We start from the raw sequence: 17612 nt of genomic DNA, 5'->3' as shown, positions 1-17612 counted from the left end.
AACAACATTTTTTGAGTCTTAAAGTAAATAAATATGAAACTGGTCACTGGATCCTTAAACTCTGGACATAATAAACTCTACATGGTGGCTCCTTGATCTCTGTATATGAATAGACAAAAAAATCTGTAGTTTTTGTCAAAAGCATTTCCTTTCAGACATTATTGGCATGAATGGCTTTCCATATATCTGAGCTGAGCTCTTGCAGCTGGCTGTGCTGCACGTTAGGATGTAATTCATAAAAAATGTAGGACGTCTCATTTTGGGAAAAAAATGTTTTCGTCTATTGTAATTTCTTGTCTGTATTACAACGTTTGTAAAGAGGTGTCATTTTATTTAAAGCGGCAATTTGTTTTGAAGTTATTAATTCCGACCAGACTGTTATGTGTCGACGCGGGTTGAGGAGCGGACCTGCGTCTGACAGAACCCAGCGGTAAAAATAACCAGAAGGCGGTTCCCAACAGAAACAATTTATTTTTCACCTGTGCTTACAAATGTAAAACATAAAAAAGCGTCCCTCTGGTGGAGTGATAAGTGGCACGTTCTCCAGCGCCCGCAAGGATTAAAGCCCGGCGCTCCTGGACTCACTACCACCGCCAAACACCCCCCAGGTGGACACGACGAACCGATTCTCTGTGGAGCAAAGAGAAGGTGAGGTGAGTCAGCAGATATAACTCTATCTTTCGTATAACACACGCTATCAGCAACACACTCAGGTCAATGTTTCTCTTTAACTTTATACAAATGAGCAGCCTCTCACAACAAGTGGAGGATCACTTATCCAAAAGCCACCGCAGTGAGAAGCAAGCTACACAATTCTCTTCACAATCTCAGTTTACTGTGTAACAAAACACCAAGATACTATCAACAATTACTTAATCACTTAATTACCTTTAGCGTGTGCTGACAGCATGTGCCTCACCCTTCCCTGCTTCACGGGCTCGATATGTCAAACCCAGGCGCGGTCCTCACGTCTCACAAACGACGTCACAAGGTCGAGTTCCCGGCAGTTCTGCTCAAATCACACATGACTTATATGCAGAACGCCATCTCCAATTATCTGCTTCAGCTGCAAGTCTTCAAGGCCGCACGTGAGCCCCTGCCACAGGTGTTCCACATGACGCTAATAAGGGTGAGGACTCTTCGGCCAGCACTTTCTCCAGAGACAAATCAGCCCTCATGCCACCTGGAGAGCAAAGAAAAGAAAAGAACACCAAACAGCCAGCCACGCCCCCCCCAACACACAACCGTTTGACCGTTGGGGTTTTACATAATTATGTAGGCCTTGCCTTACAATATAAAGCGCCTTGGGGCAACTGTTTGTTGTGATTTGGCGCTATATAAAAAAATTGATTGATTGATTGATTGGTTTTTTCTGCACTTTGTGTGAAATCATAGTCATATCGTGTATCATATTGATATGACAAGATTGAGATATGATAATTTGGCCATATTGGTGCAGCCCTACTGTCAACTAGCTGAAAACTTTGAATATTAATTTACATCTACATTTTAAAAAATGCTTAAAATGGCAGGGGCTTAAGAGGGCTGTAACTGGGGGGGGTCGAAGCTCCCCAGAAGCTGAACATTTTTAGTCATGCTAATACTCCCCAGAAGCATTTACTGAAAATAACGTCTGAAGGACCTAAAGGAGATGATGAGGAATTTGCAGGCACGTAAAACACAAAAAATAAAAAAGCTTAAAATGGGGGGGGTTTAAGAGGGTCATAGTTGGGGGGTCTTTAGCCATGATAATGCTCCCCAGGAGCATTTACTGAAAACAAAGTCTGAAGGACCTAAATGACATGGTGAGATGCTGAAGAGCTTCACGCTTTCATGTATGTGACATATACATATTAGAAACTTGTACATAGTCTGCTCTCAGATATTGAGTTCTGATGGTGAAGACCAAACAGCCTCCTATTTTCTCCCACCTTGACAACTTTTAACATAAGATAAACTCATACAAAATGATCTGGTTACTTCTGAAGCCTTGTTGTGTGTCAGTGTCCTGGTGGCCGCCACTGTTGCTGCTGCTTCAATTATTTAACCAAAATTATGAGAAAAAGAAAATAAAAATACACCTGTTCTGTTTTTCCGTTTTCTTTCGATTTAATTTGAATTCCCTTTTTCTGTACTGTATTTTTTTTTTTTTGGTCTAAATTACAGAGAAATTATCTGTATTGCTTTGATTTTTCTTCTATTTTGAATCTGAAAAATTCTAGACTGGCACACACCTTATTTTACGAGGACAGACAAAGATCTGAGTCAGTATGTGCAACACGAGAGTATTTAGCAAATATACTAAATAACTGTTTCACCGTCACAGTGCTGCTGTGCTTTGAATGGCAATTTCAATTTCAATTTATTTTCATTTATATAGTGCCAAATCACAACAGAGTTGCCTCAAGGCGCTTCACACAGGTAAGGTCTAACCTTACCAACCCCCAGAGCAACAGTGGTAAGGAAAAACTCCCTCTGAGGAAGAAACCTCAAGCAGACCAGACTCAAAGGGGTGACCCTCTGCTTGGGCCATGCTACAAACATAAATTACACAACAGTTCACAGAACAATTCACGGACGAATATACAAGAAATGCTATTGGCGCACAGGACAGGAGGGTTGCCAACACAAATACAACTCCCATCTCTGGATGGAGCTGCACCTTAAACAGAGAGAAAAAACAGAATCAGGCATCAGAAAGACAAAAATACCGTAAATTTGCCAGCATTAAACAGCAAGAAAACAGAAGGAATACTAAGGTGATCGCCGGCCGCTAGCCCTAAACTTAACTAAAAGACCCAGAATTCAGGTAAAGTTGAGGCCGCGGCCCGCTCCAATTACTAATAAAATTAATTAAAAGAGTAAAAAGCGTAAAACAAAACTGTACCAGTATGCTAGCCATATGAAAGGGAAAATAAGTGCGTCTTAAGTCTGGACTTGAATAGCACTGTATCAATTTATGACAACCCTTTTGGTAAGAAAATCAGAAATCAGATAAAAGCTGAGAACAAGTGTGGACAGCCATTAGTCTTTTGTGCAGGCAAAAAGTGCCTGTTTACGCTGCCTGCTGCCATGTGACCAGGATATTCTAATTGTTGTGTCTGTGTGTGATAGAGAGAGAGAGAGAGAGACTCAAGTTTTTGTCTCCCAGTGATTAACTTTCCGAACAGATTGGTCACAGGTCAAGGTCAAGCAAAACATAGCCCCAAAAGCCATGTTTACCATAATGTATCCACTACCAATGAGGTTAGAGATGTGAACAAACCTCATATTAATTAGTAAAATATTTCTGATCAATTAATATAACTGCTTCATAATGAAGTCACAAATAAGTCATTATATTAAGATGTAATAGTAAAAGAAACAACAACACTTAGTCAACTACATGTAGTCTGTTAAAGTTCACTCTCTGTTGACAATAAGTATTCATAAGCTTTTATATGACACCTAAACAGATCCTTGTCATTTGATTGGTGGAGTCTATGTCGTGAGACATTACTAGTCTCATTGCATGGGCGACGTCACTAGCGTGCATTTTTGTCCCATTCATTTCATACTATTGCACAACTCCATTAGCTCCTCCTAAAAAAAAAAAAAAAATGCTTCCATGATACAAGGAACGTAACTCCAGCAGCCGCAGTGTTTGCTGGGACATCTTCAGCAGCTGTCAGATGAAGAACCGGACAAGTTCTTGTCATAATTTTTCACTGGATTGAAGAAGCAGAGGTCTGCTCCACACTAGGGATGGGACGACTAGTCGTAATAGTCAACTGCGACTAGGTAACATCCGATTAGTCAAGTATTTTTTTATTAGTCGAATAGTCAAAAGCCATTTATTAAGTTCATTTAACCCTCAAAAGAACAGACCTACTGGAGCTGCCACAACCCCACTCAGTGAAGAAAGTGTATGAACTTTTGCCAGGGGTGCCGAAAAGGGGAGAATTCTAGGGGCCCATGATTGACAGGGGCTCAGAGAGGTCCCAATACAATTATAATACTGACAAAATAATATGGGGTGGGGGTGACCCAGTATTGTCTTAATGCTAATGCTGTTTTTTGTATTTGTGATTTTGTTCTTAGATTTATTAAAATAAATGTCACATTTGAGTTTCACCATGAACATTCAAAATTGCTTAATTCATTCAATGTCAAATTTAATCGCCGACTAGTCGATGACTGATGTACACGACTATTCAACTAATGTTTTTCATTGGTCGACTAGTCAAGAAACGCATGTCTAATCTTAAGTCGAATATCAAATGATGCAGATCTACTGAAGTGTCATATAAAACAAATAATGAACATTTTCAATTCCTGGAATAGAAAGAATATTTTTGATGAAAAAGATGAAACATATTACTCCACACGGCTGACACTTCGCTGAAAGGTATGTTCCATCTTTCAACTCATACAAATAGTCTTACCACTGCACTCATAAACATTCCTTATGTGTATATCTCAGTGTGCAGAGCGCACAGGGTACACAGCAAATTTGTCAGTGTCACATTTCCAGCATTAAGGCGTAAAGTGTTAAGATTCTGGTGTTAATTTCAACCAAATTTACACTACATTCTTGCCACAGCAGAGTTATAAATCACATAGTATAAATTCATCTCTCATAGGTGTTCAACTCCATCCACGAGTGAGCGGGAAATAGAAAAACTGTCTCAATGTACAGAATCATAAAATAGTACCACTGGTTACATGATGCATTTACTTTATGCTCAGCACAGTTGCATTTGAAGCACCAGAGCAGTGTTTGAGAAAATCACTAAGGAGCTGTGCTTACACAACGTCATTGATCTCCAGCCGGGTGTCGGGCGAGGGGTTAATCAGGACATAGGACAGCGTGTTCTGGTGATCATTCTGCTCATCTGAAACACAAACATCACCTCATTCAGTAAACTGTCAGAGTGACGTCAGAGGATCATCGTGGAACACCGCTCACCTTGCAGGTAGCCCAGATTCACTCTGTTCATGACGTCACTGGCCGTCAGATTGGTTAGATCTTCTGCGGCAACACAAACAGTCAAACACAATCAGGAATTAGTGATTGACATATGACAGAAACCGTAATACAGTTCTTTAACTCGGCTGATTGAGCTCAAGACAAGTTAGTGATGCATGTCACCATATCCCGAAGTGGGCAGGCCCAGATGCTTCATGCGGTTGCGGACTAGTTCGGACAGCTCTTCCCTTTCGGAGCGTCGGTACAGGTTGATGCGCTGCTGAGCGATGCGCTGTCCGTGGTCCTTGCTCGACTCCCTGCTCATTCCTTGCCATCTTGTGCTCTCTTACTGAGACGGCGCGCCCACTGCATGCTCTTCTTCCTCAGCAGAGGGTGGTCTGTTTGGTCGTTGCTGCGAGACTCCTCCCCCTTGTCCTTTGAGTCCTCGCAGTCGTCAACATTAACTGACACCTGAGACTGGAGATACAGCAGGTTACCTGAGAGGACACCGCCCTATGACATGCATATTACTGTATTCTTAATTTAATTTACCTCAGATGTGGAAAAAATGTGAGATTCCGTCCGGTAGATGCCAATAGGGATTTCGGCACTTGAGGAACAGAGCTTTTGGAACAGCCTGCCATAAGTACTAATCCACAGATCTTCCTCAGTTACTTTCATCTGGAACAAGAGATATAGTTTGGGGACGGATCCACAAACTGAAGTCACTGAATACATCATCAACAATTAACAGCATGGTACTGTGTGGGAAATCTGTCTGGAGTAAGCAGTTTTCAAAAATTGAATCGACGTGCAAGAAGAAGCTTTGTGAGGGAAGCCACCAAGACACCTGTGCCAACTCCATAGGAGTTTTTAGGTTTCTGTTTGATCGGAGAGGCTATGTATGGAGCAGCTTTTATCTGGTGCATCACCAGTTATGTGGTGTAGTGGAAGAAAATAGGATTTTCTTATAAGATATGAATTCTCACTTACAGCTTGGCAGTAGGCAAATGTACAGCTTGCCAGTAGGCAAATGTGAAATTCATGTCTAGACATGATCTGTTTCCTTGTAACAATGTCCTTCTCCCATTGCACTCTACCATGAACTGGCCAGTGGTGATGCAACAGCCAAAAAACAGCCTACTCCAGGCCAGTTTATTGTACAGTACCATACTGTTTTTACTTCTTAATGACCAATGTAAAAGAACCCCAAGACATATTCATTCATTCATTTTCTGAACCCAACATTCCTGTTAAGAGTCCCAAGGGTATTTTCTTAAACTGTTGGACTATTGATCCTCGCCCCATCTTTGATTGTGAATGGCTGAGCCTTTTGAGGATGCTCCTATTATACCCAATCATGACATGCACCTGTTTCCAAACAAGTGTTCTTTGAACATTCATCAACTTTCCCAGTCTTTTGTTGCCCTGTCCCAGCTTTTTGAAACGTGTTGCAGACATCCATTTCAAAATAAGCAAATATTTGCACAAAAACAATAAAGTTTATCAGTTTGAACATTAAATATCTTGTCTTTGTGGTGTATTCAATTGAATATAGGTTGAAGAGGATTTGCAAATCATTGCATTCTGTTTTATTTACATTTTACACAACGTCCCAACTTCATTGGAATTGGGGTTGTATTTACTAAAGGGTACCATTACTGACGCAAGCCATTATTTGGCTTTGATATTGATATTTAATTTACATCATGCTGTAGAGATTTGTTTTTCATGTTATACAGAAAAGCTTGAATTTTTTATTTTTATTTATCAGGATAAAGAAATTAATGCATAAAAGCCACAGAGTATGCTGAGTTTTCTTTGCTGCATTCAAGACAGTAGAATTCTTGGAAAAACCACACAGGGAACTTCCAAGTTCCAAAAAGCGTGCATTCTGTTGTGTGGGCCGCTGAAGAGGAGGTACTGCTGGCCCACCACCAGAGGGCGCCCTGCTTGGAGTGCGGGCTCCAAGCACGAGAGGGCGCCAGACCCAGAAGAAGTGACAACTGTCACTCATCCTCTGCACCAGCTGTCACTCGTTCATCATCACCACCATAAAAGCCGGACTGCAACTGCAACTCCACCTCCCCGCCGAGAAATCGACTACCATTACCAAGGTAATTTCTCTGTGAACTTAAGACTGTGTATCTGTCTAAACTCTTCTTTGCAGCCGTTTTCCTGTCGGTGAGACTCGTCTGTGGGGTGGCGTTTGAGGTGTTCAGCGACGGCTTCGCAACACCACCCAGATAAGTGCTCAAACAGGAGCTGCACGAGTGTGTGCTTGGAGGTGGAGGCGCTTCCTCCCTCGTTAACTGTGGATTTACTGAGTGTGCGGACTCACACTCACTCATCATATTTCTGCTTTCTGCCAGCAGTACCAGGGTCGACAGCCGAAGACAGAGGCCACCTGGGGACTCGGGACTTGGCGGCTCCGGTGTTCTTCAGACCGTTGGTGGTGGAAGCCGTGTGGGACGCAGCTTCTCTCGTCGGGGGTCTTCTATCTTCGAGCCTGCCCACACGTCACCTGGTGTTAAATTGACTGTGCAGATTACAGTACGTTTCGTTGTGTATTATCGCAACATTAAATTGTTACCTTTTTGGCTTATTCATTGTCCGTTCATTTGCGCCCCCTGTTGCGGGTCCGTGCTACGACACCTTCCCAACAGGATTTCTCGGCCATCGTCATGGATTCCGAGGGGCATCAACCCGAGCTTGAACGGCCAATGGAAGAGCCAGGAGCGCAGGCGTCAGCGGGAGGGCGTGAGTGAGCTGCAGCATATCTTAACCGCCTTCACGGCTCGGTTCGATTTAGTGACCGAGCAGAGTGTCCTCCTTAATCGGAGGGTGGAGGCTCTCACCGCCAGGGTGGAAGCGCGCGATCAGAGCGCTGCTGCAGCCACTCCTCTGGCTGGTCCTGGGCCTGTATCAGACGTTCCACTGGTCGTTCAACGAACCCCCCCACCGTCCCCTGAAGCATACATAAGCCCTCCGGAACCGTACGGGGGCTGTGTCGAGACGTGCGCGGACTTCCTCATGCAGTGTTCGCTCGTCTTTTCACAGCGCCCTGTCATGTACGCATCAGACGCTAGCCGGTGGCTTATGTTATTAATCGCTTCGAGGAGAGGCACGCGCATGGGCTACGGCGCTTTGGGGAGAAGAATTCCACGGTTCCTAACGTCTTATACTGGGTTTGTACTGGAGTTCAAACAAGTGTTTGATCATCCCAACAGAGGCGAGACCGCCGTAGCGCAGCCGAGTATGCAGTCGACTTCCGCATCGCGGCGGTGAGGTCCGGCTGGAAATAACGTTGCGCTCCGCGCCGCCTTGTAAATGGACTGTCCCCGGTCCTTAAGGCAGCACCTACTGGCTAAGGAGGAACCGCGGGATTTTGACGGGCTTGTCGATTTAGTTATACGCTTAGACAACCGTTTAAACGAGCATCGTCGGGAGCAGGCCGGGGGGCGTGACCGGGCACGAGCCGTCCCTCCCCCTTCCGGTTCCGACAAGGTGACGTCGTCCCCACGCTTCACTGCCAGAGAGCTCCGTGTGGCTACAGCTCCCCCTGCTGAGGAGGCTAGGGACCGAGCAGGGCCAAATTAAGATCAAATATCAGACAAAGGAGGCTGGCCGCGGGGAGTGTTTTGTCTGCGGCTCTTGCGAGCACATGCAGAGGGACTGCCCCCAAACGGTTCAAACTACAACGCCCATCCTTAGAAACTGGGCTAAGGGTGGGCCATAACACGCACGCGGGAAAACCCCGCAAATCTGCACGAATCCCAGTAACAATCCTTTGTGGGGATTTAACCCTTCACGCCCCAGCACTGGTAGACGGGGTCTGAAGGGAATCTGCTGGACAGCAGATGGGTAAGGAAGTAGGGCTCCCTCTGGTGGCTCTGCCAACACCATTGCGGGTGCGAGCACTAGATGGCACCCTGCTTCCATTAATCACACATCAGACACAACCAGTGACTTTGGTTGTGTCTGGGAATCACAGGGAGGAGATAGTGTTCCATGTAACACCTACCTCCCGAATGATTTTGGGCTTTCCATGGATGGTGAAGCACAATCCCCGGATAGATTGGCCGTCTGGGGTAGTCACGCAGTGGAGCGAAACCTGCCACCGGGAGTGTTTAGGATCCTCGGCCCTCCCGGCACTACGGCTAATGAGGAGGTCAAAGTTCCCCCCAATCTATCGGCGGTGCCAAAGGAGTACAATGATCTTGCTGACGTTTCAGCAAAGATCTGGCGCTCACTCTTCCCCCGCACCAACCGTATGATTGTGCCATCGATTTGGTCCCGGGCGCTGAGTACCCGTCCAGTAGGTTGTACAACCTCTCACGTCCGGAACGCGAATCAATGGAGACCTACATCCGGGACTCCTAGCTGCCGGGCTGATCCGGAACTCCACCTCCCCGATGGGTGCTGGTTTTCTTTTTTGTGGGTAAAAAAGACGGCGGACTCCGTCCATGCATTGATTACAGAGGGCTGAACGAGATCACGGTTCGCAACCGATACCCGTTACCTCTGTTGGATTCAGTGTTCACGCCCCTGCATGCAGCCCAAATTTTCACTAAATGGATCTTAGAACGCGTACCACTTGGTTCGGATCCGGAAGGGAGACGAATGGAAGACGGCATTCAACACCCCGTTAGGTCATTTTGAGTACCTGGTCATGCCGTTCGGCCTCCACTAACGCCCCCGCGACGTTCCAAGCTTTGGTAAATGATGTCTTGCGGGACTTCCTGCATCGGTTCGTCTCGTATATCTGGACGATATACTCATCTTTTTCCCCGGACCCTGAGACCCATGTCCAGCATGTACGTCAGGTCCTACAGCGGTTGTTGGAGAACCGGCTGTTTGTGAAGGGCGAGAAGTGCGAGTTCCACCGCGCTTCTTTGTCCTTCCTGGGGTTCATCATCTCCTCCAACTCCGTCGCCCCTGATCCGGCTAAGGTTGCGGCGGTGAGAGATTGGCCCCAACCAACAAGCCGCAGGAAACTACAGCAGTTCCTAGGCTTTGCAAATTTCTACAGGAGGTTCATTAAAGGTTACAGTCAGGTAGTTAGCCCCTGACTGCCCTGACCTCCACCAAGGTCCCCTTCGCCTGGTCGGATCAGTGCGAAGCCGCGTTCCAGGAGTTGAAACGCGGTTCTCGACTGCACCAGTTCTGGTGCAGGCCTGATCCTGATCGCCAGAGTACATAGTAGAAGTGGACGCCTCTGACTCAGGGATACGAGCCGTGCTGTCCCAGAGCGTGGAGGCTGATAAGGTTCTCCATCCTTGTGCCTTTTATTCCGGAGGTTGACCCCCGCTGAACGGAACTATGCCGTTGGCAATCGGGAACTTCTTGCGGTGAAGGAGGCTCTTGAAGAGTGGAGACACCTGCTGGAGGGGGCATCGTTGCCCTTCACGGTTTTCATGGACCATCGGAACCTGGAGTACATCCAGACCGCCAAGCGGCTGAACCCCAGGCAAGCCCGCTGGCCTCTGTTCTTCGGGCGCTTTGACTTCCAGATCACGTATCGCCCCGGGACCAAGAACCAAAAACCAGATGCATTGTCCTGGGTGCACGAAGAAGAAGCCAAAGCGGGGCTGTCGAACCCACCGAGACCATCATCCCGAGTCCACTGTCGTGGCCACCCTCACCTGGGACGTGGAGAAGACCGTCCGGAAGGCCCTGACAAGGAGCCCGGACCCGGGGACTGGCCCCAAGAACCGACTGTACGTCCCACCAGAGGCAAGAGCTGCCGTATTGGACTTCTGTCACGGGTCCAAGCTATCCTGTCATCCCGGAGTGCGTAGGACCGTGGCAGTAGTCCAGCAGCGCTTCTGGTGGGCGTCCCTGGAAACCGACGTCCGGGACTACGTCCAGGCCTGTACCATCTGCGCCAGGGGCAAGGCAGACCATCGGGGCGACGGGCCTCTTCCAACCCCTGCCAGTGCCTCATCGCCCCTGGATTCATCACGGGCCTCCCGCCGTCCCAGGGCAACACTGTGATTCTCACGATAATGGACCGGTTCTCCAAGGCGGCCCACTTCGTGGCCCTCCCGAAGCTCCCGACGGCCCAGGAGACGGCAGACCTCCTGGTCCACCACGTCATGCGGCTGCATGGGATACCATCGGACGTTGTATCAGATCGTGGTCCCCAGTTCTCTTCACAGGTGTGGAAGAGTTTCTGCAAGGAGCTGGGGGCCACCGTGAGTCTCTCGTCCGGGTACCACCCCCAGACCAACGGCCAGGAGTTGGAGCAGGCCCTTCGGTGTGTCACCTCCGCGCATCCGGCGGCCTGGAGTCACCATCTGGCCTGGATCGAGTATGCCCACAACAGCCAAGTTTCATCTGCTACCGGCCTCTCCCCTTTTGAGGCATGTTTGGGGTACCAGCCCCCATTGTTCCCGCTGGTGGAGGGAGAGGTCGGTGTGCCCTCGGTCCAGGCCCACTTCAGGAGGTGCCGCCGGGTGTGGCGGGCCGCCCGCTCTGCCCTGTTTAAAGGCCCGGACGAGGGCCAAGGCCCATGCGGGACCGCCGGCGGTCCCCGGCCCCCACATACCAGCCCGGGCAGGAGGTGTGGCTCTCGACCAAGGACATCCCTTTGTGTGTCGACTCCCCAAAGTTGAAAGACAGATTCATTGGACCCTTTAAGATCCTCAAGATCATCAACCCGGCCGCAGTGAAGCTTCAACTCCCGGCTTCACTGCGGATTCACCCTGTCTTTTCATGTTTCCCGTCTCAAACCACACCGCACTCTGTACTCCGGGGACCTACGCCGCCTCCTGCCCGGCTCATTGACAGGGAGCCTGCCTGGACAGTCCGCAGGCTCCTGGACGTCCGTCGTAAGGGCCGGGGTTTCCAATATCTGGTGGACTGGGAGGGGTATGGACCTGAAGAACGCTCCTGGGTGAAGAGGAGCTTCATCCTGGACCCGGCCCTCTGGCCGAGTCTACGCAAGACATCCGGACAAGCCTGGTCGGACGCCAGGAGGCGCCCGTTGAGGGGGGGGTCCTGTTGTGTGGGCCGCTGAAGAGGAGGTACTGCTGGCCCACCACCACCAGAGGGCGCCCTGCTTGGAGTGCGGGCTCCAAGCACGAGAGGGCGCCAGACCCAGAAGAAGTGACAGCTGTCACTCATCCTCTGCACCAGCTGTCACTCGTTCATCATCACCACCATAAAAGCCGGACTGCAACTCCACCTCCCCGCCGAGAAATCGACTACCATTACCAAGGTAATTTCTCTGTGAACTTAAGACTGTGTATCTGTCTAAACTCTTCTTTGCAGCCGTTTTCCTGTCGGTGAGACTCGTCTGTGGAGGTGGCATTTGAGGTGTTCAGCGACGGCTTCACAACACCTCCCACCCAGATAAGTGCTCAAACAGGAGCTGCACGAGTGTGTGCTTGGAGGTGGAGGCGCTTCCTCCCTCGTTAACTGTGGATTTACTGAGTGTGCGGACTCACACTCACTCATCATATTTCTGCTTTCTGCCAGCAGTACCAGGGTCGACAGCCGAAGACAGAGGCCACCTGGGGACTCGGGACTTGGCGGCTCCGGTGTTCTTCAGACCGTTGGTGGTGGAAGCCGTGTGAGACGCAGCTTCTCTCTTGTCGGGGGTCTTCTATCTTCGAGCCTGCCCACACGTCACCTGGTGTTAAATTGACTGTGCAGATTACAGTACGTTTCGTTGTGTATTATCGCAACATTAAATTGTTACCTTTTTGGCTTATTCATTGTCCGTTCATTTGCGCCCCCTGTTGTGGGTCCGTGCTACGACACCTTCCCAACACATTCTCTTGATCAACTGGGAAAACAATATGGATGCCCGCAGTAACATATATTTGCTTTATTACTGTCTTTAGAAGGAACATATACGTGTTATTTCCGCTGCTAGCTTTAGATGAGCAGTGTGGAAAATGTCTCAGATGAGTGTATTTCTAGTAACTGTAGCCTTGACTCATTGGTGCCACCAATTACTGCAGATAGCTTTGTACTGTCAACTTCTCTAATATGCAAAGAATGCAAACTTATCACATACAAAGTAAATATTAAAGTAATTACATAGCATTCATAATATTACAGTCATGTTTGACTACACCATGATTGTAGTTGTTATGATGTCAAATTAATTTCTACCTGAGTTTGAGAGGAAAGAAATCCAACCCAACCACATTCAAATCATTTTCTCCGAGTTGCAACTCATGGTTTCCGACTTAACAACATATCCTGAACGTAGCATATGGTGGAGTAAAAACGTATTTAGTCAGTCCCTGATTGTGCAAGCTCTCCGACTTAGAAAGATGAGAGAGGTCTGTAATTTTCAGCATAAGTACACTTCAACTATGAGAGACAACATGAGCAAAAAAAATTCCAGGAAATCACATTGCAGGATTTTTAAAGAATTTATTTGTAAATTATGGTGGAAAATAAGTATTTGGTCACCCATAAACAAGCAAGATTTCTGGCTCTCACAGACCTGTAACTTCTTCTTTAAGAAGCTCTTCTGTCCTCCACCTGTTACCTGTATTAATGGCACCTGTTGGAACTCGTTATCTGTATAAAAGACACCTGTCAACAGCCTCAAGCAGTCAGACTCCAAACTCAACCATGGCTAAGACCAATTAGCTGTCGAAGGACACCACAAAGAAAATTGTAGCTGTGCACCAGGCTGGGAAGAGTGAATCTACAATAGCCAAGCAGGTTGGTGTGAATAAATCAACTGTGGGAGCAATTGTAAGAAAATGGAAGACATACAAGACCATTGATAATCTCCCTCGATCTGGGGCTCCACGCAAGATGTCATCCCGTGGGGTCAAAATGATCATGAGAACGGTGAATAAAAATCCTAGAACTACACGGAGGGACCTGATGAATGACCTGCAGAGAGCTGTGACCAAAGTAACAAAGGCTACACTCTACGCAGAGAGGGACTCAAATCCTGCAGTGCCAGGCGTGTCCCCCTGCTTAAGTCAGTCCAGGCCAGTCTGAAGTTTGCCAGAGAGCATATGGATAATCCAGAAGAGGATTGGGAGAATATCATGTGGTCAGATGAAACCAAAATAGAACATTTTGGTAAAAACTCAACTCAAGAAGAATGCTGAGTTGTATTCCAAGAACACCATATCTACTGTGAAGCATGGGGGTGGAAACATCATGCTTTGGGACTGTTTTTCTGCAAAGGGGACAGGACGACTGATCCGTGTTAAGGGAAGAATGAATGGGGCCATGTATCATGAGATTATAAGTCAAAACCTCCTTCCATCAGTGAGAGCATTGAAGATGCAACATGGCTGGGTCTTCCAGCATGTCAATGATCCCAAACACACCGCTCGGGCAACGGAGTGGCTCCATAAAAAGCATTTCAAGGCCCTGGAGTGGCCAGGCCAGTCTCCAGACCTCAACCCCATAGAAAATTTGTGGAGGGATTTGAAAGTCCGTGTTGCCCAGCGACAGCCCCAAAACATCACTGCTCTAGAGGAGATCTGCATGGAGGAATGGGCCAAAATACCAGCTACAGTGTGTGCAAACCTGGACTTACAGGAAACATTTGACCTCTGTCATTGCCAACAAAGATTATGTTACAAAGTATTGAGCTGAACTTTTGTTATTGATCAAATACTTATTTTCCACCATAATTTACAAAAAAATTCTTTAAAAATCATACAATGTGATTTCCTGGAATTTTTTCTCATGTTGTCTCTCATAATTGAAGTGTACCTATGATGAAAAGTACACACCTCTCTCATCTTTCTAAGTAGGAGAACTTGCACAATCAGGGACTGACTAAATACTTTTTTACTCCACTGTATATAGTATCCACTGCATATGAAGTAAAAAAAAAATTAATTTTTGTCATCACTCACAGCACAGAGGTATCCTGATCCTGGAGTAGTGTCCAATCCCAGCAGCAACCTTGCAATCAGGATCATGTAATCCTTCACAAAAGACTGTCAGAAAAAAAAAAAACACAGGAGGCTTGTATCATGGAATCAACACAAGGGGGCGCTGTTGCTTCATAATGGCAGATGTCACAGAAGCTTTCACTCAAGCAAACAAATCGGAAATTTGTGCCAAACCTGGTAGAGCAGAGTGTCCAACATGCTGATACTAAACACTCGGCCTGCGGCGAACGGGAGGCGAAACATGAAGGCCAAGTTTGAGCCCTTATCACGTTCTTTCTGCACAAAAGAACACACACAGCAAAGGACTGATGGATAATATTTCTGAGTGCACAGCTCAGAATGGCATCGCCAAAAGTAGTCTCACACACACATGCACACACATACAAACAAACATCACCATCTCTCTTCATACGTAATTCCTTTCTGTTTTTGTGTGTCACCTTCTCCAGCTTGGACAGAGCCAGTGAATAGCAGTCCTTCGCTCTGAACTGCATGAACCTCATGTTGGACGGGTGAGTCAGCTCTGTGATGATACTGAGACTTGGAAATAATCTGGGGACAAAAGAGATTAAACATCACAGATTGGTACCAAATCACATTATGATCTAAGAAATGTTTGTTTGTGTGTTTGTTTGTTCCACTACTGCTTGCCCTTAAGAAGAACTGCCCTTAAGGCGTTTGCTTTGTTAAAGGCCCTTCTGATGATTTCCACCAAACTCGGTACGTCAATGAATGTTGACCCCAAAATTCTCCTTAATGAATTACTTTTGGCAAACTTGAAAGAATTTGCTTTTCAACCTGATTTGGCTCAAAGGTGGCACACACTTAGGCGAATTACAGAAATGCAAGGTTAGCCAAAGGTCAATCATTTGGATAAATGTCAAGATCACCGGGGTCAAATGTCAGACTGCTGTAGCCCTTTCTGTCTCTGTGCCTATGGGTACTATTGCCTAGTTTAAAAAAATGTTTAGCATGATTATTAAAACAACATGATGAAGTACCTGAACATTGTCTGTACATTGACAATCGTTTTGGCATCAGCCATGTAGTCCTCCTTAGCACTCATTGTACTCTCTTTATCCACCACAACCAAATTATCAGCGTAGATAATTCCACACTGCAGCAGGCTGTCCAGACTGCATCACAATACAAACACAACAGTGAGAAGAACAGCAGCACAGTCCAACAGCTGGAGGTTCCCACTTACCCAGAACGTAATGTACTCTTAATTAAATCTGAGAAACACAAAAGCTCTCCTAATTATTTGATTTTAGATGTTACGTATGATGAAATTACGAAGAAAAACAAGCAGTTCTATCACAGACTTACTTGTCTATCGTCCCGGCCATATAGTAGACCATCGGAAAGCAGCAGATGGCCTCCAAAAAGTGGTTATCAGGCCTAAATTTATAAAATAAAATAAAAACATGTCAAAGTTACACATAATATATTTTACTTTGTAATGCAATCACTGAACTCTGCAAGATCTTATGAAAAGTAATCTTTTGCAGCTGCTTACATTTGTAATTTGAAGCACTGACTGGAATGTGCAATTCTTTTTACATATGACAATATTTAAAAATATAAACCAAAGATGTCGCAAAAATAAATAAAACCATCTAATAATAAAATGAATTGTGATAAAGATTGCTAAACAATAAATCAAGATCCCCAACGCACACTTTATCTTTAAAACGGAATATTTACTACTAATACTACTACTAATAATGATAATAATAATGATAACAATAATAATTTATAGCATTTTCAAGTAGGCAAAATTTACAAAGATCTTTACATAATAAAAACATCACCACAGAAAAATAAAACAAAATTTTGCACTCATAAGAACAATTACAATTCAAAAAATAAAACAAACTAACTGATTTAATTAAATAAAGTAAAGCTTAAAGCTAACTTCGGCCATGTGCAAGGTCTAGTCTACAGTAGCAAGTCTGATCACAATCCATGAAGATCTTGCCAAGCTCTCACATACCCTAGGTTTCAGAGACTATGCCCCGTGGCCAAAATTACAATTGAAACATGAATACAAATATTAATACAGTCTTTATCAAGATATAGCATAGAAAATGTTTCTGAGATTGGCCCACCCCGTTGACTACATTTAGAATAAAAAAGCCCAAACACAGAGTTCTCAGCAAAGTAACCTTGTTTAGCAATTTGCCTCACAATCCACAAAGTTTTTGTGGCGTTATCGTGAATACATTTCAGACACTGGCCACCTGGTGGCCACCGTTACACAAGAAATGTGCCCAATTTCGTATATGTCTTAATGGGGTGACTGTGTGAATCAAGCTGCAACTTACACATGAACTCTTTGTCACTATAGGGTACACAAAATTTCAGAGTGTCTGGCCCCTGGTGGCTACAGTTACAATGAAAATGTGCCAACGCTGAACTTCTCTGATGTCTTACTGAGGTCACCTGGTGTACCAAGTTTCACCTTGATAAACAAAGTCTTTGTCAATATATCATGTATACATTGACCAGAAAGACACACAGACACTTATGTAATTTTTTAATGTTAATTTACTGTCTTAATGTATTTAGAAATTACTTTGGTTCTTGTTATACGTAATATACACACGATTATTATCATCATCATTATTATTATTAATTTATTTTTACTTCTATTTTGTCATTTGATTTTTAAATAGACCACAATAAGTATTTTCACTTTCTTGTGTCATCCATGTATTTTTAATGTATTTACAATTATATAATGTACCTACATTGAACTTACTAAATAAAAT

General features: G+C 45.6%; 1 pseudogene; it reads right to left on the bottom strand.

Moving 5' to 3' along the window:
* Positions 1 to 4779: 4779 nt before the first annotated feature.
* LOC117529485 overlaps positions 4780 to 17612 on the bottom strand; it is an 80895-nt pseudogene continuing 68062 nt past the window's right edge.

Source organism: Thalassophryne amazonica, chromosome 17 (assembly GCF_902500255.1).
Source record: "Thalassophryne amazonica chromosome 17, fThaAma1.1, whole genome shotgun sequence".
Taxonomy (NCBI): Eukaryota; Metazoa; Chordata; class Actinopteri; order Batrachoidiformes; family Batrachoididae; genus Thalassophryne; species Thalassophryne amazonica.
This window is presented reverse-complemented; position numbering and strand designations above follow the sequence as displayed.